Source organism: Rhinolophus sinicus, chromosome 14 (assembly GCF_057876585.1).
Source record: "Rhinolophus sinicus isolate RSI-liver-muscle chromosome 14, RSI-T2T, whole genome shotgun sequence".
Classification (NCBI taxonomy): Eukaryota; Metazoa; Chordata; class Mammalia; order Chiroptera; family Rhinolophidae; genus Rhinolophus; species Rhinolophus sinicus.
This window is the reverse complement of record NC_142514.1, coordinates 55371692-55397308: the sequence shown is the minus strand read 5'-3', so window position 1 is coordinate 55397308 and position 25617 is coordinate 55371692. Positions and strand designations below refer to the sequence as shown.

Genomic DNA, 25617 nt, shown 5'->3' with positions numbered 1-25617 from the left:
TCAAAAATATTTGTAACAGCTTGAAATTAAGGTTCAAAAATCTTCAGACCTGAAAAAAAATCCTTTAGGAGCTCACCAAACCACATTAGTTCTTTTGGCACTTTTAAAATTGAAGTAATTGCAATAATCACTAGTATTTACTGGGTACTCTAAGTTGATACTTTTTACTAAAAATATGAAGATAGAATGTATGCATTCAATCACTAAATTCTTTTTTCTTTTTTTCTTTCAGGAAGAATCAATCATTAAATTTTAATTGAACCCTCTTGTCTTATAGGAGCTGTTATTATAAAACAGGCAATATTGATAATGACCAAGAGATAGCAGATAGAAGACACTTAGATAACTTGTTTATGTTATAATCTCCCTGAAATGTAGAGAATTCCTCGGGATGGTGAAGACAATTTATACATGCTCAAGAAACCGGTCAAATAATTTAGAATGTCAGATTGATCCATATGTCTAAAATAATAGTTTGTATCAAGTGGGTTACTTTTTGAGAGAATTGTTTATTTAAACTAAGAAGACATTGTATTGCATACGTGGAAAGAGCACTGATTTGGCATCAGGCACACCTGGGCTGGAATCAACTCTACCATTTATAATCTGGATGACCTGGGACTAGTCATTTAAAGGGTTTCCCCATGAATAAGGGGATAAGGGATTGTAATAATCATATCTTTCTCATAGAATTCTTGCTTATAATATAGTACCTAGAATGATAAATGATACTTGTAGGAGTTCAAGAAATGATGGCAACCATTTTACTATAATACTTCTAATGATTATTCCAAGCTTTATAATTCGTAACATTTCATAATAAAACAGTATAAACTCCGTATGCTTCATTTCTGATGTGAAGTTCTTTTAGGATTGTTTCTTGATCATATTATGTTGACTTCAGTCATCTTGAAATAGGTTGGTGCATGGTTTGGGGTAAGTGAACAGACTTGAAGCTAGAGGTTGCTGTGCTCAAGCTTACCATGCTGGCTTTCTAGAACACTTACCTCACTGAAGCGAGATTTATAGCTCAGGATTGCCACTTGTGGGCCACAGAAAAGGCAAAAGTGTTAAGGACCGCTGCTAGTAGGAATCTCTGCTGTTCCAAGATTTGGTACCATTATTGTATCCACTACAACCTGTGGGGCCAGCAGGTTTCTCATTGCCAGAGCTCTCTGTCATGGGTCTATTAGTCCTAATATTTAAGAAAGAAAAGCGTTTGCTAAGTGTGATTGTTATATTTATAATTTTTATGTCAACAAAATGTTTTACAAAGCTATTATGTGGCAATCTTTTAAGACTCATCACATCTCTCTGATTATTGTTTTTGAATGTTCATTAAAGCAAGGATTTGTCTTTTATTGCGTTGCATTCCCCATGGTGCCTACGTTAGGGTCTTGCATTATGCGTTTTTAAGTAAAATTGATTTAAAAATCTGTATTTCCTCTGAAGAATTGTCTTTTTCATGAGGTTTCTTTTTTTTTTTTTAAATATGCAACAATATGTATTACTCCAAAGGTTTCCTACCCTCACCACCATGCTTGTGACCATCCATAAATGTTAAAGACAAAATAAAGGATGTAGAATAGTGATTGAATTGAAGGCTTCTATCTCTAGAAGTTTATAAAATAGGCATCATATACACCTCTTAAACATGAAATTGTTGTAAGAACAATAATTAAATATATTTGCATTAACCCAAAATATTCATCAACCAAAAGGGCTTCGTGTTCCCAGTTGAGGCAGTGGAGATGAGAGGATTATTTCCCTCAAAACCAGATTCAGCAGTGACTGTATCCAACATATTAATTTTATGACATATTTAGTAATTTAGAAAATTTTACTAAACTTTTTAAATTATTGTTTTATTAAAATAAAAACAATGTATTTTTATTTTAGAGTATTTGGAAAATACAGACATTATGTGTGGTAATTTATTACAAAATGATTCCCAGTGAGCCATGCCTGTGTGAATTTAAGCCCTGTGTAGTCCTCTCTCACATTTATCTGGACTGGCCTTATGATTTGTTTGGTCTAATAGAATGTGATAAAAATGAAGTTCTGGGTCTAGGTCTTAAGAAGCCTTGCAGCATTTTCTTGCTGCCTGGAGACACCATAAAAAGAAGCTGAATTAGTTTACATGAGAGTGAGTGACCTTGCGGAAAGGGAGGCCCTGTTGTGGAACACTACAAAGAGAGATTCAGCCAGACCTCAGCCATTCCAGCCGAGGCCCTTGACATGTGCCTGAAACCATCTTGGATCCTTCAGCTCTTACCTAGCGGCAAACTGACTGCAAATGCACGTGTGAGCCCAGTTAATACCATATGGAGCAGACTTCAGCTTCCCAACTGTACCCAGTCCATATTGCAGAATTGTTAGCAAATAAATGGTTGTGTTCTAAGCACTAAGTTTGGCAAAGGTTTGTTATGCAGTAATAATTAACTGTTATATATAAGAAAATGATGTATCATCCCACCACTTTGACATAAATTAACATTTGGGAGTAATTCACATTGTGTAGAGAATTTGTAAGTTGCTTTTTTTTTCATTTAACATTGTATCATGAATATTTTCTCATACAAGTAATCTTCAAAATATTTAGATTTTATAAGAAAACAAATAAAAAATAAAGTCAATTAAAACAAAAATACCGTAAACTGGACTAAAAGTGAGCAATACATGTTCTTCTGTATATTAATCATGGCATAAATATATGTGGGATATAGGCTGGGCTGTATATTAGTTGTCTATTGCTATGAAACAAATCTCCCCAAAACTTAGTGGTTTAAAGTGATAATAAACATTATCTCCTGGACAAGAATTCAAGAGTAGCTTAGCCTGGTGGTTCTGTCTCTGGCTCTGTCATGTGGGTATGGTCAATATGTCAGCTAGCCTGCAGTCATCTGAAGCTTTTATAAGGGCTGGTGTATTCACTTCCCAGGTGACTTACTCAAGAGGCTGACAAGCTAGTCCTAGTTGTCAGTAGGAGGCCTCAGTTTTTCCCTACCTGCAGGGCTTCCTGCAGAGCTACCTGAGTGTACTCAGGACATGGTGGCTGGCTTCCCCAACAGGAGCGATTCAAGAACCTAAGGTGGATGCTGCAATGCTTTTTCTGACCTCGCCTCAGAAGTTCCATACTTCTGCAATATCATGTTAGTCACCCAGGTCAGCCTTATTCAGTGATACAAATCACCTTTGCTGAAGCACAGAACAGGAATCACCATTAGAATTAATACTAACAATTATGGAATCTGACATAGTTTTGAACCAAAATTGCCATAGAATGAGAATAGTTTTATTGAAACATAACCTAGGACTTGAGATGTAAGGGATGTGTCGCTGTGGAAAACAAGGTTTATATGTTCTTTTCAGAAGAAAAATGACTTATCACTAAAAATTATAAATGATGACGAATAGGTTGATAAGTGAAGAAATTAAATTGGATTTTTGTATTTTAGTGAAATGGTATATTAAAAATTCTTCATCTTTGAGTTAAAAAAAGCTTTGTTGACGATTAATTTATGTGTAAAACTAAGCCTGAAAAGCAGTTTGAAACCGTTTTTTAAAATCTTTAACACTGAGTTAATGCACGTAGTATGAATCTATGAAGTAGAGTTAAGATATTTTGTGATGGATGACATGGGTTTATACAGTAGTCAATCTGAAAAATGAAAGTACTATTTTTTTTAAGTAACTTTTTCTTTGTTGATTTATCCACAAAACCAAAACTGATCCGTAGAATCCTAGTATATTAAAACTGGAAGATACTTGGCAATAGGTGAGACTGTCTTTTCATTCAATGCAGTAATTCTTGCTGTAGTTTTTGATAGATGTCTATCACTTGGATAGCTCTAGTTTTTAAATTTTTCTTTGTTTTTAATGTTGAGTCAAAATGTAACATTTTGTAATCCATTGATTTCTGCCTTTAGAGTAGCAATAATTAATCTACTTCTGCTTCTACATGACAGTCCTCAAATACCTATCTTCATCTTGCCTTCTGTATGTCCCTTATACCAAGATCCAGGCTATTCACAGATAATAGTCATTGTCACTGTTTATTTCTTTAGGGCTTCATTTTGCCCTACTGTGCTATTGTGAAAAACAGTCTCAAAATAGGAAACATAGATAGGTTTGTCAGATTAAGTTTGATAGAATTTGAATGTAGTAGTTTACTAGAGTATAAACTTTATGAAGATGGGAGCTATATATTTTTACTCAGAATTATATCCCTAGCACCTAGCAAATTGCCTAGCACACAATAAATGTTTATGAATGAATGAATGAGTATGGCTCAGCTTAGCACCTGTGTCTTTTTGCTAGATCCTGGATTTGCTATTTTTTTGAAATTTCAAGGTTGCATTACCAGTGGAAAATAATACTTTGCCTTTTTTAAAGTTTACCCCTACATTTAAAAATACTTTGTGAACACATTAGTGAACCATCCCTATACCATCGGACAATGTCTGTCTTTCATTGGACTAGCAGTAACCTAATGTCCTAAAGGCATTTTCTAAAACCACGTCCAGTGGGAAAGTAGAGTGGATCAAGAGCAATTCCATGAACTGAACTAAGACCACATGACAAGGATAGCCTATTCTCACAAAAGTTAACCACAGAATTTTATAATTCCTTTTGAAACAAATACCTCTTTTGTCAATTTGGGAATCATTAGATACAGGTTTGGTTCAGAATGAAGACTCCTTATTGCATTGTCTACACATTTTCTGGAATTTATTAAAGCTATTTGTTGTAAGTATAGATTTAGCCTCATTTTATTAAGGTTGTACTGACAGAATCAATGTCAAAATAAGAGATTTTACTTAACATCGAAGCTATTTATTGGGATTAGTTAGGGTAATTTTAGATTTCACGTCAACCTTAACTGGAATCTACTTATTTGCTCTTGTCATTCAATCATTACTGTTAAAGCTCCCCAAACACTTGCATTAGAAAGCCCCGACTCTATTCGATTACCACCCAACTATTCAAGGTATAGTCAGTACACTGAAGCAAAGTCAGGAGCCCCTAAAACTTGGAAATAAGACTGCTTTCTAAATGTAAGGCAAGTAAGAATCATCAAGTTTTATATGAGATTAGCCATCTGTGGAAAAAATGAGTGCCTGAGGTTGTCCATGGTTTAGATAAAATACCCTTCCAAACTCAATTTGCGCAGATTCCTTGCTTACAAAGCTACTTTCTAATTATAAGTCAGTCTTCCAGGTATGTTGATTTGGAAGATCTATATTCCTGATTAATAGACAGATCTGTGCCCGTAGTCACTGAAAAACACATACTTCACATTGTTAATGAACGTATTGCTCCATGAGTCAGCCTCTGGTGAGTTTAGCTAGCCTAAATCAGTATTCAGGAACCTGTTCAATTCGGTGCACTGAAAACAACAAACAACCACCTCTCAGTCTGTAAAGATACACATATGTAAGTATTATAGTACTAGCCCCTTTAAAATCTGTGTGGACACCTTTCATTTTATCCCTAATCTCTCACTTTATTGTAAACATTTTAAAGCATTACATTATACTTGTCATAATAGTAGATTTTACCATCATTATTTGATAAAACTGTAATTGAACACACACTTTGGGCAGTAGCAAAGTACCAGTTGGTTCAGCTCGTTAAAGTTTTCCGAGATGTGAACTGAATTTGATAAAACAGCCAGGGCTGGCTTGTCAAATGTATATTTACCTAGTATTTTGGCACCTTCAGCTCAAAAATAACTATGTAACAAAGCTGTTTATTGTAATACCTATAAAGAAAATATTTCAGAATTGTAGAAAATGATCGAGTTCAGAACTTATGTAAGAGATCACTGTATGCAAGTGAAACATATTCTTTAAGCATTGCATTGAATTAGGACTCAGATTTTGAGTGAAAAATTCTCTTGCCTTACGTAAGAAATCTTTGCTGATTCAAGAGAGTTCCTAAAACTACTGTAAGCTATTTACAGAACCATGAAAACTAAAGAATATAAGTACTGATTCAAAAATGTAGTAGCAGTAAAATATAGGCAGAAAAAGTGGCACCCCCAAACATTCATTCACTTCCTAATCCCCAGATCCTTGAATATTATATGGCAAAATATATGATTAAGTTAAGGATCTCGAGAGGAAGAGTTTGTCCTGAACTATCCAGTGGGCATAAATGCAATCACATATTTTCATAAGAGAGAGGCAGAGGGAGACTAAACAGAAGAGAAGATGTGCACACTGAGGTCGGTAATGTGAAGGCACCACGGGGAGGTGCAGCCAGGGAATGCCAACCACCGCCAGAGCTACAGGAGGCAAGGAATGGGCTCTTCCCAGAGCCTCCAGAGGCGGTGCAGCCTGCTAACACCTTGCTTTTGACTTCTGGCCTCCAGAACTATGAGACAATAGATTTCCATTTTAAGCCACCAAGTTTGTGGTAATTTGTTACAACAGCCACTGGAAACTAATATAGAGGTGTGGGTTTGCAGAAGATTTGTTTTCTTCCCCAACTTCTTTCAGTATTGCATTATAGGGGGAAAGTATACAGTTGTACTTTCGATGAAATGCCTTGCGGTCTTCTAAGGTTATATGATAGTTTGCTACATTAAAATGTTCTTTATTTTTTAATTATAAAGAATCTTACATACTCTTGGAGTAAAAGACATTTGGCTAGACTGGTAAAATGTCAGGATAATAAAAATGAGGTTTAAGGTTAATTTACCTCAACACAATTTGTGTTTGTTCTGATGTTTTTTGATGTAGCAATAAAAACACAGACCGCATATGATTCCCTTTTTTTCCCCCCTCCTCTCTGACTTTCCAGGTCCAACAGTACACATTCTAAAACCCCAAAAAAAGGAACACTTATCTCAGATTCTCTGCTTGAGTTTTGCACTTACTGGTATTTCACATAGAGAATTCTTTCCTTTCTCTCCCTTCATTCCACAAATAATTATTCAGTTGCTGTTACGTATGTGTTCAAAATGCTGAGGATATGGCTGTGGATGAGTCAGGTATGATCTGTGTCTCTAGATCTGTCCTTTTAGTGCCTTTACACAAAATAGTAAAAGGTGCCTCCTTTTAACAGTCACAGCCTGATTGTACAGGGTTTGTCCAGATAAATAAAAGTGGATTATAGGCCCCATTTGCTCCGTTGGCTGGGTACTTTTGTACACAACCTGCACAGCTATTGGCAGAAACCCTGCTTTGTCTCAAGATCATTATGTAGCCGTAGCAGATGGTTTTCTCAATTAGCACCTCCAGCACTCCTCTCTACTTTGCAAAAGGGACAAATGACTTTCTGGATTCCTGCATAGAGGAAGCTCCATTTCCAAATAAGGTTGCATATACCAGAGAAGGGAGAAGCTGAGAAGGTGAATATTGATACTTTCCACTACTGTGTGCCTTTTCCCTTAGAAGCTGGGGGATTTATCTCAATAGTTTTTCATGAACCTAATTTTATCCCACAGGTCAGAGAATTTGTTCTAGTCTGTGTTTTCCAGAAGGTAAAATAATAACAAACAAGCCTGTGTACATTGGGTAAGAAACCAGAGATGCTTAGGAATATTTTGTGAGCTCTGGGCGGCTAAAATTTATGGAGAGGTGCTAATAGGCTGTAAAAAACTATTTAGAAGGATGATATATTGAATGAAAAAATATTACAAGAACATATGTAGTCGGAGCTACAATACAGATGTGTATGGAAAAAATGCCGGTCTTTTGGGACCGCTAGGAATAATCACATGACCAGGATGGAGAATGTTCTTGAATATACTTTATCTTCTGCTCACCAGCAGCAAAGATACATATAGATAAATTGTTGCTATCGCTTTCCAAAGTGAAGATACATTTGTATTGTTTCAAAAAATAAATTAGCCGTTGGAAACTTGAAACGATTGTGGGATTGAAGGTGTGTGTGTTTGTATGTGTGAATTAGGCATGCTTTGCTTTAATAAGGTAATGGGAGAATAAAGTTTCTTCATCTTTCCCTATCACAGCACAGGGATTTGGGGACAGAAAAATAAATGATAAGTGGTTTGTTAAATCAGAAAACAAAAACAAAAACCCGAATTAGTATTCCAGCTTGCAAAATGGAGTCTCACGTATAAGAAAGATTTGTATTTTAGGAGTTGGTGTGGAGAGGGAGTGGAGGAAAGGATGAGAAGGGGGAAAAAGCAACCAGCAAAAGGCTGCAAATAGTTAGGAGGGAGCCAAGAAAGAAAGACAGAGCCAAGATCTGGAAGATTCATTCCATTCTGAAGTAAGTATCTCCACTGCTTAGTTTAAGTTGAGAGAATGGTTTATGTTAAAATTGCCTGTATGTGGGATGGCTCACTACAGACTTTCTCTGGAGATGACGGAACCACTCATTCAGTTATTATTACATTTATCAAAATAGATAAAGTTCTTTGAGTTCTAACTATTCAGATAGATTATTACAATTTGTGACAATTGAGTGTGATACATAATTGCACTTGGAAAGAAGGTGAGGGCTCTTAAAGGTAGCTTTATTTTTCGCTTGCCTGTTTTTAGTCTACAGTGAATAGGAAAATCCTGTAACAAGTCATTTTTCTTTTCAATTTCCATAACTGTGTTGAATATTAAAGGCAGAGTTTATCTTCTTGTATTGTGTCCTCATAGTTTAGATAAGAAAGGCCATAAGGTTAAATGTCTCTAGTTTGTACAACTCTACTCGCTCTAGTTGTGGGCTTGGAACATGGCTATCGAACTCAAGTGGGCTCCATTCCAAACAAAACTGGCTTTTTGTATTTTCAGATCCAGAACAATGAGTTTGCAAAGCAGACCTAATGTCCTGACTACAATTGACAGAAAATAGGTCTGAAAACACACAGATTGAACCAAATGTATATATATGTATATATGTATATATATTCAGTTGACCAATGGGTTTTCATTTCAGAGCACAGCTGCATGTGGCAGTGGTGGCAGTAGTATGTATTATAAACTGCATCTTCAATACCACTAGACTCGGTGGCATCCCTCTTTGTCCCCTTCTGATGAAGTCCTGGTTCCTACCGAGTCTTGTTGGTCAGCCTGCATTCCTGATTTCTGAATGCTGCGTTAAAGTCTCCTTGCTCCCAGCCCGCCCTATGACCACCCTTATAATAAGGTGTGATCAAACAATACGGTGAATGTTTAAGTAAAACAAGATTATTACAGTAAAAGACACATTGTCATTACTCCCCCTCAAAATACTCCCCCTTGCTTCAAACACACTTATCCCATCATTCTTGCCACTTTCTGAAGCAGTTCTGGAAGTCCTCTTTCGTGAGTGTCTTTAGTTGCACTGTCATGGCTGCCTTCATGTCCTGACTCATTCAAACTGTTTACCTTTCATGGTCATTTTGACTTTGGGAAGAGCCATAGGTGGCACAGTGCCAGATCTGGTGAATAAAGTGGATGAGGACACACTGTAATGTTTTGTTGTTTCTTTTTAAACTTTTATTTACCTTAAGTGTGTTTTTCCAGGACCCATCAGCTCCAAGTCAAGTAGTTGTTTCAGTCTAGTTGTGAAGGGCGCAGCTCACAGTGGCTTATGCGGGGATCAAACTGGCAACGTTGTTGTTAAGAGCACCGCACTCTAACCAACTGAGCTAACCGGCCGCCCCCACCGTAATGCTTTTATTTGACAGAAATTACCGTATATCAGAGATGATGTGTGACTTGGAGCGTTGTCATGATGGAGGATGGTTTACGGCACACTTTAAAACATACTTCTCTCAACCGTAGCTCACACCTGCCTGGCTGCACCGAACAAGTTGAAATTTGTCACACGCTGTTCCTAAGGTTCGATGGATGTGCGGCTTCCCGTATTGAAGAGCCCTGCCTTTATGTTGGGATGGCACTTGGCAGCAATATTCACCGTATTGTTTGATCACAAAGAAAGGCTCCGTGTCACGTATCACTTCTGGTATGCCAATTTCTGTCAAATAAAAACATTATGGTATGTTTTTACCATACGGATCATCCACCGGCTCTGGCACCGTCCAACTTTAGGCTCTTCCCTAAAGTCAAAATGACCATGAAAGGTAAATGTTTTGAATCAATTCAGGACATCGAGGCAGCTACGATAGCACAACTAAAAACACTCATGAAAGACAACTTCCAGAATACTTCAGAAAGTGGCAAGAATTATGGGATGAGTGTGTTTGAAGCAAGGGGAAGTATTTTGAGGGGAATTAATGGCAATGTGTCTTCTACTGTAATTATTTTTTTTAAATTTAAACATTCACTGTATATTTTGATCACATCTCGTAGGTAGAAAGATATAGTAATTCACAGGAGGAAGTGGTATGGCCCAGGAAAAGCACTATGCTGTACCAGATAGCTCTTTTCTGTGGAAAATTGCTGAAACATGCCAAACTACAGGAAACAATTCTCAGATCCCAGCCTGGGAAGAGTTCAGTACCTAGTGGAAGGTAACATGGCATAGTGATCAAAAGTTCCTAAATCAGATTTCCTGGATTTGAATTCCACCTCCCGCATAACTATATAGGACTTTGTTAGCCAACTTCTTTCTGTGCCTCAGTTTCTCCATTATTAAAATTATGATAATAATAGTACCCATCTTGTAGGATTGTTGCCAGGATTAAGTGAATAATATAAGTGCTTAGAACAGTGCCAGGCTCACAGTAATCACTAATAAATGTTATTTATTTATACCTTTAGTTCTAATTCTTTGTGTGAATTTCTAGCAAGACACTATTTAAAGGTACAAGAGTGATACCTTACATTATTTGCCCTGAAGAGTTTGCTAATGCCTTAACATTTCTTAGTAGAAATCACTCAAGGATTCAGAATGGAACAAAATTAAGGCAGGGGATTTGTCATCAAGGCCAGAGCCATAAACTGGGAAAAGGCCAGTGTTAGGAACAATTTGCTGTGGTAAAGGCTAAGAGTGTGGCATTCTCTATAGTTCTAGTTAAGAGCTAGTTTTGTCTCAGAATTTGGCTCCAAACTGAGTTTTGGACTAGGTTAGCCTAGCTCTGGTCATAGGTCTAGTTGCAGTGACACCAAACCAGATTTGTTAGCCCAAGTGACATCATGATCAGAGTCTTAAAAGATCCTTAGAGTTGTCACTTGGAAGAAATGTTGAACTTGTTTATTTCTGTGAGATAGAACTAAGATGAATGATTGGAGGTTTCATGCAACCAGTTTGCGCTCCGTATGAGGAAAAAATTTTCTATCACAAACTGCTTTGAAATAGAAAGGGCTGCCTTAACAGGTAATGAACTTTCTAATACTCAAAATGCTGCTGCAGAAGCTAGCCTGCCATTAATCAGAAATGTCCCTGTATATTTGTTGTAGGAAAGAGGGTCCTTGGCTTCACGCGTAAAGAATTCAAGCGTGAGCCAGGAAAGAAAGTGAAAGTACCTTATTGAATAAAGATCTACTCCATAGACAGAGCAGAGTTCGCCTCCAGGCAATAGAAAACCTCTATTTGAGGTGTGGCAGTAATTTTTATTTGGTAGGTATTTTGCTTAGAAATAAACGGTAGAGATGTACTGTTTGTTCCTGGGCAACTGGGTGGGCTTTTCTGAGACTGGGGATACACGCCCTTTTTGTCCTTATATGGTCCCCTCCGAGGTGTCATGCTGCTGGTGGGTGTGTCCTTCAGCATGGAGATGTGTTACAGAGACCTTACAATGTGCCTGGAGGTTACTTTGCAGCGATTGGTCTTGTCTTGGCAACCTCTGGCTGGTTTCTTTGTCTCCTCTTGATTTACTGATCCTTGTCTTGACTGGTGGTTAGTGGTTTTTCTTGGAGGCCCTGACCCCTCCCTATTCATCTGTAAAGTGTGGATAATAATCATCCAACCATATTGTTACGAGGATTAAATGAGGTGCTTATGACATTTAGCATAGTACCTGGCACATTGTAAATATTCCATGTTGTTTGTTGTTATGTGTTGATACTACTGCAACCATTACAGCCACCTTTATCACTGCTATTGTTATTGTGATTAATGGAGATTTTAACTGTAGCTTAGAGGCTGGGCTATATGATCTCTGTAGTTTCTATGAAAGTAGATTATTAGTTTATGCTTTTTAAGGTCTCTTTCACTCAGGAAGTTTAAAAAACTTAGAAATGGGAGACATCTTACATTGTAGGATGTGTTGCTTTTCATGTGTTTATTATGCTAGCTCCTTTGACTATTCTATTATTTATTATTCTCTACTTTATTTAGAATGGTTTAACCTGTGTATAGTTCAGCTGTATTCTTTGTTAGTATAGTAATTATAGACTTTCTTCTGTTTATAAAGATGAAAAAGAGATGGGATAAAGACATGAAAAAAGTTTCAAGTTTAAATACCAACATCTTTTATTTCTCAGCTGGTAAACAGGTTAGATGAGAATTATTTTAGAAAAAATGGCACCTTGTTTATTTTTTCCTGAAGGATTCAGTATGTTCTAAACTCAGACTTTGAAAGTTTTAATACTTTTTTTGTGACTAAGTCTTTTCTTGCAAAAAAAAAACTGAGTTAGGAATCAAATAAAAATCATACTTCCCTCCAAGGAAAAAGAATAGAACTTGCAGAAGCAAGATAGGGACAAAAAGTCTAAACGCAAGACAGGTCTAAATTAAGGAAAAAAGTGAAAGCTGTTGTTTGTCCTATTGTTGTAAGTGTATGTCCTTGGTATACAGTATGTTATATTACTGAAGACACCTTTAATTGTCCTCACTGTGCATTCCTTGATGGTGAGGTGTGGCTACACAAGACAGATTAAATTTTTCAACTTTATCAACATCTATGAGAAAATAGGGGACAACAAAAAGGAACACAGATAGTGACGTTATAAAGAATGCAGAATCATAAATGGTTTTTACTCTGTAGTCCCTGCTTGCTTAGCAGATGAAAAAAGAAAGCCCTGTTGGAGTTTGGCTTCGTTTATATTTTCCTCTATGTGTGCAGTTTACTTAGACTCCCTTCTCCTTCAAGGATTTTTTTCCCTTGCCTGTAAGCCTGCAGAGGCAATCAAGGCCGAACAATAGGTGCCTTCTTATTTCAAGTGGGCAATTTGCATTTCTGAGGAGCTCCTGACTGGATTAAACACATTTCACAGAGGCTTCTGCAGCTCACAGGAATGTTCCTTCTAGAAATTTACCTCATCTTTAGCAGGGAGGATGTTTCAGCTTTCACACTCCTGAGAAACAGAAGGCACGTGAATTTGCACAAAGTAATTGTTTTCATTTCCTCTGTGATTCAGTTATTTGTAAATTCAGAACTGTTGGGCCCATGCACTTTCCTAATTTTCGTACTGTTTATTTGACTGTTTTACTTAAAATGGAGCAGGCAAGCCATGATAGAGCAGGAAACTAGAGTTTTGGAAACCTGTTCTCAATGAGCTCTGTGATTTCAGGTCAACTACTTTTCCATTCTATGCCTCAGTTTCCTCATTTGTAATATGAGAAGTTACTACCCTTTAGAGCTCTTAAGAGATGAATAGTCTGTGCCAAAGTACTACTGACTAACCCTCCTTTGCTTCCTGCAACAAGGAAAGGTTGTATATGTACCAATGTCAGGTACTATAGAGTTAATTGAAGACATTTCTCATGAGTTGGATGGAGCAATGGGACAAAAGACATATTGCAGTAGGTTTATGTAGTAAACCTTTTACTCCACATTTAGCAGTAAATGTGGAGACTGGAAGTGTAGATTATTTTCAGAAGCTTGGCTACTTGGTAGGGAAGAGAAGGAAAGATACAGAAAAAGATACACAAATGTAGGATCAAAAGAGATTTTTCTTCTTCAAGGAGGAGAGACATTAATGGGTTTACATATTGAGGGAACAGAGATGGTAGAAAAGGGATAGTAGATGCAGGACAACAAAGAGATACAAGCTATTGCCCTGCTTAAAATTCTCTAGTCTCTTTGCATCGACATACTAAGTCCTTTGAGTTCTGACTGTTCTTTAACTCTCTAGCTTTATAGCTAATCATCCTCCACATGCACTTGAACTAAGCAATGCAACTGAACTAAGGACATTTCCTTGAAGACCATTATATATGCTGCCCCCAAAGCCTTTCCTCCCTCTCCTCCCCTCCCCCCTGCGCCTCGCCTCCGCTCTTCTCCCCCTCCCCTACTCCTTTCCCCCTCCTCTTTCTCTTTCTCCTTCCCCCTCTTCCTCTGTCTATCTCCTCCTCCTACTTCCCCCCTCTCTCTCCTTCCTCCTTTCTTCTTCTTTTTTGGCCTAGATACTTTTTACTTATCTTTAAAGTTTTCTTCAGATGATTCCTTTCTCTGGGAAACATTTCCTGACATCCCTCTCCTCACCCTCACTTCAGCCAGGGTTAGTCACTTCAACTTGAACTCCTTTAACATTGTTTGTGGACTTTTATGTTATTAATCACCTAACATTAAAATTTCCTACTTATTTGTCTGCCTCCTACAGGTGGCCATAAATTCCTTGGGACCAGAGAGTATTACTTGGCAGGTAAGTGCTCAGTAAATATTTATTAAACAAGGCGAGAAGAGCAACACCTGGGCTTAAATGAATTTACGCTTTCTTGCAAAGCACATAATGGTGCTTAAATGAACTTACGCTTTCCTTCAATGATTGTTTGAATGTCTCTTTGTTCCTCAGTTTTCCCCTAAAATAACTACAGCCTTCCCAGTTATTTGGAAGAGCTGGTGGGATGGGACATAGCTAGTACTCATATTGTTACTTGTTGTAAGGCCAAGGCAGACTCCAGTAATCAATTGCTGTACTTTCTCATACAACCTGGATGCTACCTCTTTCCATGGTAGCTACTATTAATGGACTGGAGTTGACACTTGGGACAAAAACTATTTGCTATTCTTACATGTCTCACAGAATCTTGTTTTTCTTAAATCTCTCCTCAAAATGCAACATGAAATCTCCCTTCTGCTCTAAAACTGTGTTGCCCGGGTTCTCCAGGAAATCCACCTGGCGACTTACATGGGTATATGATCTTCAAGCAATGAAGCTCAGATAGATTTTTGTTTTCTTTCGTAATTTATAATAAGAATTATACTCCTACACATAAACAGGTAGTAGTAAGCCCACTATTCAGATGAGGGGGCTGGGAATCATTAACTTTTTAAGAAGAATTATAGGAAGGGAGATGATGAGGTGGAGAAAGATGATATTGTACCTGAATAGAAAGATTATATTATTTCTAAACAGGAAAAAAAAAAATATGGAGAAGTGAGGAATTCACCATGATCATGACCTTTTTCTTAATCCCTTGTTCCCCACTCCTCATGTCATGCTACATAATTCAGTTTAACAATCACTTATTGAGTCCTTGTGCTACCTACTGGACTAGGAGCAGGAGATGCAGAAATGCATGAGATAAATGGCCCTCAAGGAGTTTACATTTTTATTAGGGAAAGGTGTTAAGAACTAAAGCTCAGGGATGCATTGGATGATAATGGAAAACATGCTAATATAACTTGGTCTGAATTGTCCCACTTATCCAGATGTGTTGTTAGAATTCATGAGACCATTGCTAACCTTTTAATTTTAATGGTCAAAATTGTTTAGAATTTTTGTTCTTATTCTTGATTCGTGTTTGTATAGAGGATAATTCCCCTGAATCATGGAAATGTGGGTAAGAGCTGGTGGTCATATAATATGCTCTTATGGATAAAGAACATTTGAAAATGTTATAAACAGGGTGTATATTTTCTGGGTCAAAAAGTCAGAAGTTAGAATTCAATAAGATTTAAAAATATATCAATTTAGAAAATATTACTAATTCTTTTTAAAGACCGTCAGACTTTGTTGTGTCTGTACAATTGCTGTTAAAGAAGCAAAAGACAAATTTTATTTAGAAAATTACCTGGGAAGGGGCTTTGCCGGGATCTTTCCCTCCAAAAAATAGAAAAAACAAAATAAATAAGGAAATGTAAAAAAATAAAAAAAAATAAAAAATTAAACACAAGAAAAGACATCTCCACACCCTGTTTACTCTTGACTCAAATTGCAGCACAAGCATTAAAGAAACCCTTGCTAAACTTACTGTGTTCTCCAGTGAACATTAAAATTAGCACCCATGTGACTACTATAAAAAATAAGGAACAGAATCTTCATAATAAACCTTGGGAAGATTCTGATGCAGATAAAGCCAAATGTTTCGTTTTTGTTTTTTAATGTAATGCTGTTACAACTTACTTGCAACATTATTCCTTGCATGGCGGCCCCCTAATTATTTCATCATGCAGCAGGAAATCCTGGTAGGTCATATATAAACAGCCTGAGGCAGGAACCTCTTCATCTGATAGAGTATGACATCTGACATCTGTGCAGCCTGCTGCTCGCCTGCCACAATTAACCAGGAAGCTCAGACATTAACTAATGTAAAGGCAACTGGGAGCTTGGGGTAATGTGGAGTAGCAAAGGTCTTTCCTAATCCATTAAATTCCTACGAAGATGAAAAAGTGACAGCAAATAGGTGAAAGTTTTCTCAGGAACTGAACCTTTGTGGGGTTTTTCCTGTTTTCCAAGAAGCAGAAAGCCATCTTTTTTATCTCCCTTCCCCTTTTACTTCTCATGTATGCATAATTTCCCTTGACTTTGAATGAGACTTAAGTGCACTTGGAGGCTGCTGAATTTAGCTCTTGGTATTGTTTATGCTTACTGCTGGAGGGGGTGGGAGTCCGTTTCTGGGCTTCACAAACTAAATGAAGCCCAGAATGGAACCTCTATAGGGAAGGCATTCAGGGATTGAGCCAGCACCTGCTTTATAGGCTAATTGTTTCTACCAGACATTTATTGTTTATTATTCTACTTGGAGGCAAATGCTAAGGACAGTGGGTGATTTGCATTGCCAGGAGTTTCACTGTATTACCTGCCAAGAATGTATAATTTTCATACTTTTTTCAGTGTTTTTATTAAACAAATATTTACTGAGTACCTACTATGTATGTGTCAGATACCATATTTAACCCAGGGCTGAATAAGGTCATCTCTACTCAAGACAGAAGAAGACCATTTTTGCCCATGAACTTGGTCTATTGAATCAGACTACCGCATAAAGCAAATAACATGCAGTTGTGGTTAGTGACTTGTAACATGGACTAAGGATTAATAAGGAGGAAGCAACTAGCTCAGTTAAGAGGACAGACAATAAGGGCAGATATGATGGAGGAGGTGACATTTGTTCTGTATCTTCAGTGCTGAGTAAGTTATTCAGGTTTGCAAAGTCAGGAAGAGTATTTTAGAGTGAGTAACAAAAGAAAGGCACTGAGATATTGAAGAGCCAGGGATATTTGATGGGGCTCAGGCAGGATTCATATTGTGGGCATGTAAGGGGTATGGAGAGGAGTGGAAGGAAATCAGACTCGAAAGGTAGGCCCTGGGTTTTGGGAGCCATGCTAAGGAGTTATTGTACAGGCAATCATTAGCTTGATTTAAAAAAAAAAAGAACAGAACTATACTTTTGGAAGATTGTTCTGGGAGAAGTGTGTGGGATAGATTGGAGAAGGGAAAAAAGATTTGAGTCAGAAGGCAGTGAAAAAGCTGTCTCAATTGGAACTCTCCACATTTATTTGTTGATTCTTTCAACAAACAAATGCCTGAAAAGGTCAAAAAAGATACCTTTGGATTTTGATGTCTTGGCATTTTAAATGATACCGGTGTGGTTTCAGGGTTACTTTCTCTATCCTCTCTCCTTACTACCCTACCCCATTTTCTTTTCTCCATTTCTGAGCCATCTGAAACCAGAAATCACTGAAATCACACTCCTTTGGGGTTAAAGCTCTTGGCCAACATTCCAATGATTTCAACACTATCCAAGTTCAACTCTGAAATCCATGACTTGCTAGTAGTGATATAGCAGATATTTGTTCGAAATAATCATTAGTGGGTTTATAAGAGACAAAGAAGCCTAACAGTCAATGGTCAATTATAAATTGACTTTTTAAAAAAGTAGGCTGCAGGAATCTGATAAGTAGAAGTCTGTGGGATTCAGAACAAACATACTGTATTAATTATTATTACTCATTTTATATTGCCACAGTTGTACACAATGCTATATAAATGGTTGACAGTGTTAGAGAAAGAATAATATCCCAGCCCTGGAGTGCTTATAACTTATGTAAACATATCCTTTTATTTTGTTTTTTCTAAGCCATATCTCTGAATTGTGAGTCCGCTTATTTTGCTCATATTCATATTTCATCTCTGGTTCTCACATAAACTTTGAAAAATGAGTTTTTTTAGGAATCACACATGTTATTCCAAAAGGATGGTTCCCCTCCGTGATACTAGAATTGCCGCACTGGGAATTCTGAGTACAGAGCCACTCCTTGGCTGAGGTCTCATGTGTACGTGAAATGATGAAAGGGGAATGTATTTAAGACCCCCCGGGGACGAATGGGGCTACAAGAGTGTAGCATGATTAGGGGCTTTTCCTAGTAGAGTATTAAAACCCTTGGTCTTTACAAGTAGTTTTGCTGCTATGAAAACACAGAGGAGATTAGTGGAGGAACTTCTGTTTTTATTGCAACCAAACATATTGCTTGTTTTACTACCTTTAATTTTATTATTTCAGAACATTTGAAGACATAATTTAAACCTCAACCCAACCTGTATTAGTTTCTGAAAAGCTTTTTCTTAAAGTCAGAAACAAAATTTGTGACCAAATTTAGGACATTGAATTTGAAGGTCCTGTAAAATATGATTGATAATCATATCAATTTTTCTGATGGGAAATAATGACCATTTATAAGAAATAAATAAATAGGAAACGCAGAAAAAAGTTCATTTTAATTCTCTAATGCGAATTGGGCCCTCAATCATGAGGCATTATACTAAGCACTGTTGATATCACAGCGAATTAAACAGATTCCCTGAACTTAGGTTTGTGCATAATGTAAACTGACAATCACAGTATTTTATAGAAATCTTTTGACAGGAGAAGTACATAATATACTGGAAGGTTTTTTTAGGGCTCCAAACTCATACCAATTATCAGGGAGGACTTCCCAGAGGAAATAATGTGATATAAAGAAGTGATCTGAAAAAATGATTGGGAGTTAGATAAAAGTAAGGGTTGGGGGCTTGGAGAGGGTTCCAGGTAGAGGGAAGAGAAATATTTAGAGGCAAGTGAAGTTCTAAGAGGAGTATGGAACTGAAAATAATCCAGTGTGGCTTGAGTTTAGATTTCAGAGGGATGGAAGAAGGGGAGGGAGAACTAAACAAAAGCCAAATTATTCAGCATCTTACAAGCCAAGGTAATATATTGGGACCGTATATTCAAATAGGGGCTCTAAACTTGGGTTCCGTGGCTTTGTGGGGAGTCATGGATGAGTTTTGGGGAATTCCTTGTAAAAATCTCTCAATAAACGGATTTTCAAAGGGTCCCAACAGGCCACTCTCCTTAAGAACAAAAATCTCCCTTGATGTCTGTCCCCCACCAACATTCAATAACCATTTGTAAAATGTTACCAATTGGGTGTTGGTAACTTTTTTTATTCCTTGAAACATTCATATATTCAACAAATATTAACTGAATTTTTCCTAAGCAATGGATACAGTGGTGAATAAGTGAAGACAGACTTCTAAAAGGAAAGGATAGAAAATAAATAAGCAAAAAATATATGAATGAGATTTCATAGTAATAAACACTATAAAGAAACCAAAATGAGGGACTGTGATGGAGAGGAAGGCTCTGCCGAGTTGGTGACAGGAGCTAAAACTTAAGTTGGCAAGAAACTGAAACAGCTAGTGCAAAGGCCCTGAGACAGAATTGATTTGGTGTTGAATGGATTTGAATAGATAGAAGGCCAGTGTGGCTGTAGTGTATATATGTAGTTGGTCGTGAGTAATACAAAGTAGGATGTGACATAGGAGAGATGGGCCAGGAATCAAGTCATGTAGGTCATGACAGAAATTCGCATTTTATTTTCAGTGCCACAGGCAATCCTTGAAAGAATTTAGCAGCAGCATTATGTGGTCCGATTTATATTAAGGAAAACAATAGAGGGAAGGGAGAAGTAGAAACAGGGAGACTATTTAGAAATCTGTTACAGTAGTTTAGGTAAGAGATGATTTTTGTCTTGAACCGGGGTGGTCGTAATGGAAATGGAGATTAGTATATAAATTTCAAATGGATTTTTGGCAGTATTCAACTGCCTGTCTGTAGGCATAGAAAAATGCCAACTGCAATGAATAAAATTCTCTAAATACAAATACCTCTAAAGGGAAAATACCAAAGATATTTCAACAGAATTTCTTTCGGGATCTGCCTGAGAGACAAAATCAACTTGAGATATGTGAGTTCAAACCTAAACCATGTCATTTGTGACCTTTGGCCAACCAGTGAGTTACCTTCTCTGGGTCAGTTTTCTCGCCTAAAACCTGAAATTAGTGAACTGTGAAAGCCCCTAACATTCCTGGTACCAAGGAAATTTGTTTAGTTTTAAAAAGAACAGTAAGTACCTTCAGCAATAACCACTTTGAGAATGGGTAGCTGAAAAGGGAAATAAGAGGAGAATCTAGAGGAAAAAATACTTGTACCAAAAGCTGAATTGCTGCTTTCTTATCATGGCTGCTCCACCTTGAAAATTTGCTTTTAGGACCTCCATTACACATGGTCTTAACTGTTCCTTTTGTTTCTGTATTCAAAACTGCACACATACAAGCTAGGCAGTGAGGAGATTTCCAATGCTATGTAAACAATGTAGTCTGGCTTCTGAAAATTCATTCTGCATATATTACATGCATTGATATTCAAATATCCTCATGAACTTCTCAGCAAGAGCACAATGATTATGACCTCTACAATCACCTTAATTGGCCCAGCCCCTCTCCAAGAGTGTGCCCAGGAGTCACCGAGGATGACCTCAGACTTTCGTGGCTGTGTATTTACAAATCCTCTCTTCTGTTTGCTATGAAAGCTTTGCAGTTAAAAGTAATTCCAGGAAGCAGGCTTGGGGTGGAGGTGTAGAACCGTCTCAAAAATCTTTAATTTAGAGACCTACCTTGTGAAAACTAACGATTAGCATTGTATATGTATTTCTTGAAAACATTATTTAACCTAATATTTGAGGCATCTTTAGTTTTCTTAAGTAGCTAGGTCAGTGTTATGTAAAATTGTGGCTTTGTTAATGCTGTTTATAGAAACGGGTTCTTTGTCATACTGCCATACTGATAGAAAACCAAAGAAACACCACACGCCTTTGTTGTTCCCGTGGTATAGAAACAAAGCTCATGAATTGAGTTGGGGGGTGGCTTGAGTGGAGAGTGTAGGGGCAGGGCTTTTGATGGCATACATAATCTTACCCAGTCAGAACGTCTGGTGTTCTCAGCCTGCCACCAGAAGCCTGTGAATGAACTTAAAGCTGTAGGGCCAAAGCTGATTGTGAAGGAACCTGTTAGAAATAAGCCAATGTCTCAAAAATCTGAAAAGAAAACATGCTTTGAGGTTGTACCAGTGAATATTATATAACTAATACTTGGATAAACTGGCAGTGCCCCCGTGGACAAGAGAGAAGATTTTGAATTTTAATTTTGGTTATTCTCCAAATATTTGAGATATTTGAGATTGATTCTCAAATATCTCTCCCTTATGCATGTTGATATATTTTACATTAAAAGCCCTTAAATCTAGACACCTGAGCTTTCTGCACTGCTGGAATATTCCTTTGAATAGCAGGGCAGGAAATCTTCCTGTAAAGGAAAATATTACAGTAAGTGAAGTTTGCCCTAAAGGAGGCATCTTTCCCGCTTCTTTGACATAACCCTTTCATTCTTTTACCATGTAGTGTGATAAAAGATAACGTTAAAAAAAAAAGGTCAAATTGTGACTCTTATACAAATATAAAAATGAACATGTGTTAAAGATTGTATTTAACTCATTAAATGAGGCAACCAGGCGGATGTTATAACTAGTGAAAAGAATTTGTACAACAGCAGATTTATAGATCAGAAGTATTGAAAACATGAAAATGAAGGCAAAGCTGGTTTTTCCAGAGTTGGGGAGGAAAAGTCCTTTAAATCTCTATCTGACAGGACAGACTATGCGTCTTTATTAGTTATCTACATTTTACAGAATAGCTCAAAGACAATGAAAGACTAGAATCAGATAACTTGAAGTGGTCTCTTCTAGACAATGCATAGTTTTTCATTGAAGGTCAAAATTTCTTCTACATTTTTTCTTTCATCTACATTGTTTCCCATAGCATACAGCAGAATAGATCTCAAGTAAGTATGCAAATATCCTGTGGAGTGCCATCTTTGATCAATTGACAGTGGCTGCTTGGAGCATTCCATTGAGTCTTCAGGTTCAGCATGGAGGAAGGCCCCATAGATTAGCAATGTCTGTCAGGGACAGTGGAGCAGTAAATAGTGGCATCTGTGGCAGGTATTTGCCACTCTGTTATAGGTGAATGTTATGTGTAAATTAACTGACTAAAATATTATGGAATCATTGTGTCACTCTTCCCAAAGCATTTACATTTAAAAAGAAGAAAGATGCTGTGGAGGAAAATATTTATTTTTCTTTTACATATATGAAATTGTACACTTTGGAAAGGTTCAAATGGTAAAAATTTCAAGCACTACAAAATGGAATAGAGTGAAAAATTAAGTCTCCCACACCTGCTTACCGGTTCCTCTGCTCCTCTTAACAAGCTAACTGCTGGTTACCAGTTTGTGTTGTATCCTTCAAGAGATATTACGTACAAAGGTTGGACACAGAGTCCTTTGCATGTTAGTAGAAATTATTTGCTTCACCATATATTTCATCCCCTTTACCCTCATCTACCACCCCTCTCCCCCCTAACTCTCTGGTATCCACTAAATTGTTGTCTGTGTCTATGCGTTTTTGTTTCATTTGTTAGTCTTGCTTTTTTGTTCTTTTCAGTTTTAGATACCACATACCAGTGACATCATATGGTTCTCGACTTTTTCTGTCTGACTTATTTCGCTTAGCATTATAATCTCAAGATCCATCCATGTTGTCAAAATATTCCTATATCATCTTTTCTTACCGCAGAATAGTATTCCATTGTGTATATAAACCCAACTTCTTTATCCATTCATCTATCGAAGGACACTTTGGTTGTTTCCATGTCTTGGCCACCGTAAATAAAGCTGCAATGAACATCGGAGCACATGTATCTTTATGGATAAATGTTTTCAGATTTTTTTGGGTAGACACCCAGTAGAGGGATTACTGGGTCCTATGGTAATTCTTTTCTTAATTTTTTGAGGAACCTCCACACTGCCTTCCATAACGGCTGCACCAGTCTGCATTCCCACCAACAATGTATGAGGGTTCCTTTTTCTCCATAGTCTCTCCAACACTTGTTGCTATTTGTCTTGTTGATGACAGCCATTCTAACTGAGGTGAGGTGATATCTCATTGTGGTTTTTTTTTATTTTTCATTTTTCTGATGATTAGAGATCAAATCAAATATATGGTGATGGAAAGAGAACTGACTCTGGGTGGTAAACACACAACGTGGTATATATAGATGATGTATTACAGAAGTGTACACCTGAAATCTATGTAACTTGACTAACAATTGTCACCCCAATAAACTTTAATTAAAAAATAATTATTTGCTTAATTCTTTTCAGTCTTTGTATAGAATTTAACTTTTCTCCATGTCTGCTTGACAAGTGTTTCCATGCTGATTTAACTGTAAGCAATTAAAATGGTCTCATAGTTTTCAAGGTCTTCCACTGTTAAGTGGAGTCCTTATGTATGAGACTCTGAAAGAGAAATTTCTTAAGTGTGCCTTTATTTTTTCTTAAAATGCATTGTTTTAAATTATAAAATATTGTAAGCATGCAGAAGTTCAGAAAATAATATAACATACATCCATGTACCCGCCACAGATTACAGATTGAAAAGTTTTAGCAGATCCCTCTTAAAAATAAATAAATGTTACTGAAATAGCTACAGTTCCACTCTCCTAGCACATTCTTTTCTCTCTTGCACCAAAGGTAACTACAATAGTATTCTGAGGTTGGGATTTATCATTTCTATGCATATTTTTTACTACATATGTATATACCCAGAATATATATGCCTGTATTATGCATATGTATATGTGTATGTATATATGTATGTGTGTGTGTGTGTGCGCGCGTGCCATTAATATGTGCTTAGAATTTTATTATCCCACTCAATGTATCCTTTTAAAACTTTATTCATTAATATAATTTTTGAAATTTATCCATAGTGATACACTAGATGCAGTTTATTAATTTTAATTGCTACACAGAGTTGAAAGATGAACTGAGGCATATTAGAAAATTTAAGAGTTTATTTGATCAAAAAATGATTTGAATCAGGCAGTCCCAAACCAGAGTGGTTCAGAGCACTCCAATAACAGGAGCTAGGAGCAAGACTTTTATAGAGATAAGGCAGAAGCTAAGCAAGACAGTTATTTGATTGGCTATAGTTTAAGTGGTTGCTTTATTTGGGAAACCGTAGTTGGTTGTTTGTAATTGGTTGTCCTTAGGTTTTGATTTCTTCACCTTGAGGCATTTCAAGTTTAGGTTTCAGTTTGCTTCTGTAGGCTGCTAAAGCATCAAAGCCACTTCAGCAGTCTAATGGACTCCTTACTTAATTTAACAATAGTATTTCATTATATGAATTTATGAATATTTCAAATTTCTTTTAGTAGTATGAGGAGTGTCTTTTAAATTTGTTTATTGTTTCTTTGACATACAAGAATTTATAACTTTAGTGTTGATCTATCTTTTCTATGATTTATACCCTTTTGGAGTGGACATAATAATATCTTTCCCAATTGTGGCAGCTTTATAATGTGTCAGTTTTGCTAGGCTGAACTACATTTCCCAGAATTTTCTTCTGTATGTTTCTAGCAAGGTAGGCCTAAAGAGGGATTACTGTATTCCATTATATGAATGGAATGGCTGAAGTTAAGCAACAAGCATTTTGTAGCTCATGCACTTCTGTCATGTATCTGATAGATCGCATCATTGGCGGGAAGCAGCAGTCAGGTTTTAACTGCTTTGCTTTTTCCTGGATCCTCCTTTTCCTGCTCTAGCACTTCAGCCAGATGTGTGTGTTTTAGCTCTGTGAAGAAGAGCCCCAGTTTCTCCAGGACACCTATTGTATCACGGTCAGAGGCAACAAGAACTGAGAGCGATTTCGGCCTGTACTTGTTGGTTCCAGCTCATACTTAGGAGTTCCAGGTTGTTCTTGCTAGTCCCCATTTCACATTCATGTTGCCTTCCTGACATTCTGCCCTATGGACTTAAAATTCTAGCATCACATGGGAAGACAGTAGGCTTACAGAAACTGGTTAACCAGCTTCCACAATGAATCCCTGTAACAAATCTTTGTATGTGTATGTGTGTATCTCTTAATGCAATCTTCTCTGATTGAAACCCTGACTGGTACAGTATCATTACGTCATAAAGAAAGTCTTCTTATAGTTTTTTGTTATAGTTTTATTTTTCACATTTATATATTTAATTCCATCCAAAATTTACCTTATTGTATGGTGAGTTACACACACACACATAATCTATTTATTTTTTTCAGTATGGATAGCTGTTTGTCCATCCTTTTTTCCTGCTGATTTGTAATGTCACCTCTGTCATAATAAAATACCCATGTATATGCACATGGAACTTAATTCATTCTGTTTCATTAGTCCAC

General features: G+C 36.9%; 1 long non-coding RNA gene across 4 annotated transcripts in view; it reads left to right on the top strand.

Moving 5' to 3' along the window:
- The window catches only part of LOC141572381 (uncharacterized), an 89585-nt gene that overhangs the window by 20879 nt on the left and 43089 nt on the right, over positions 1 to 25617 (top strand). For 2 of the 4 annotated variants that reach the window (XR_016018646.1, XR_016018648.1), the window contains exon 3: positions 14400 to 14441. The exons of 1 other annotated variant lie outside the window; for it this stretch is intronic. This is a non-coding gene — a long non-coding RNA (uncharacterized LOC141572381). Of the gene's footprint in view, positions 1 to 232; positions 2651 to 14399; positions 14442 to 25617 lie in introns of those variants that run through there. One more of the 4 variants, XR_016018649.1, reaches the window with a different exon arrangement.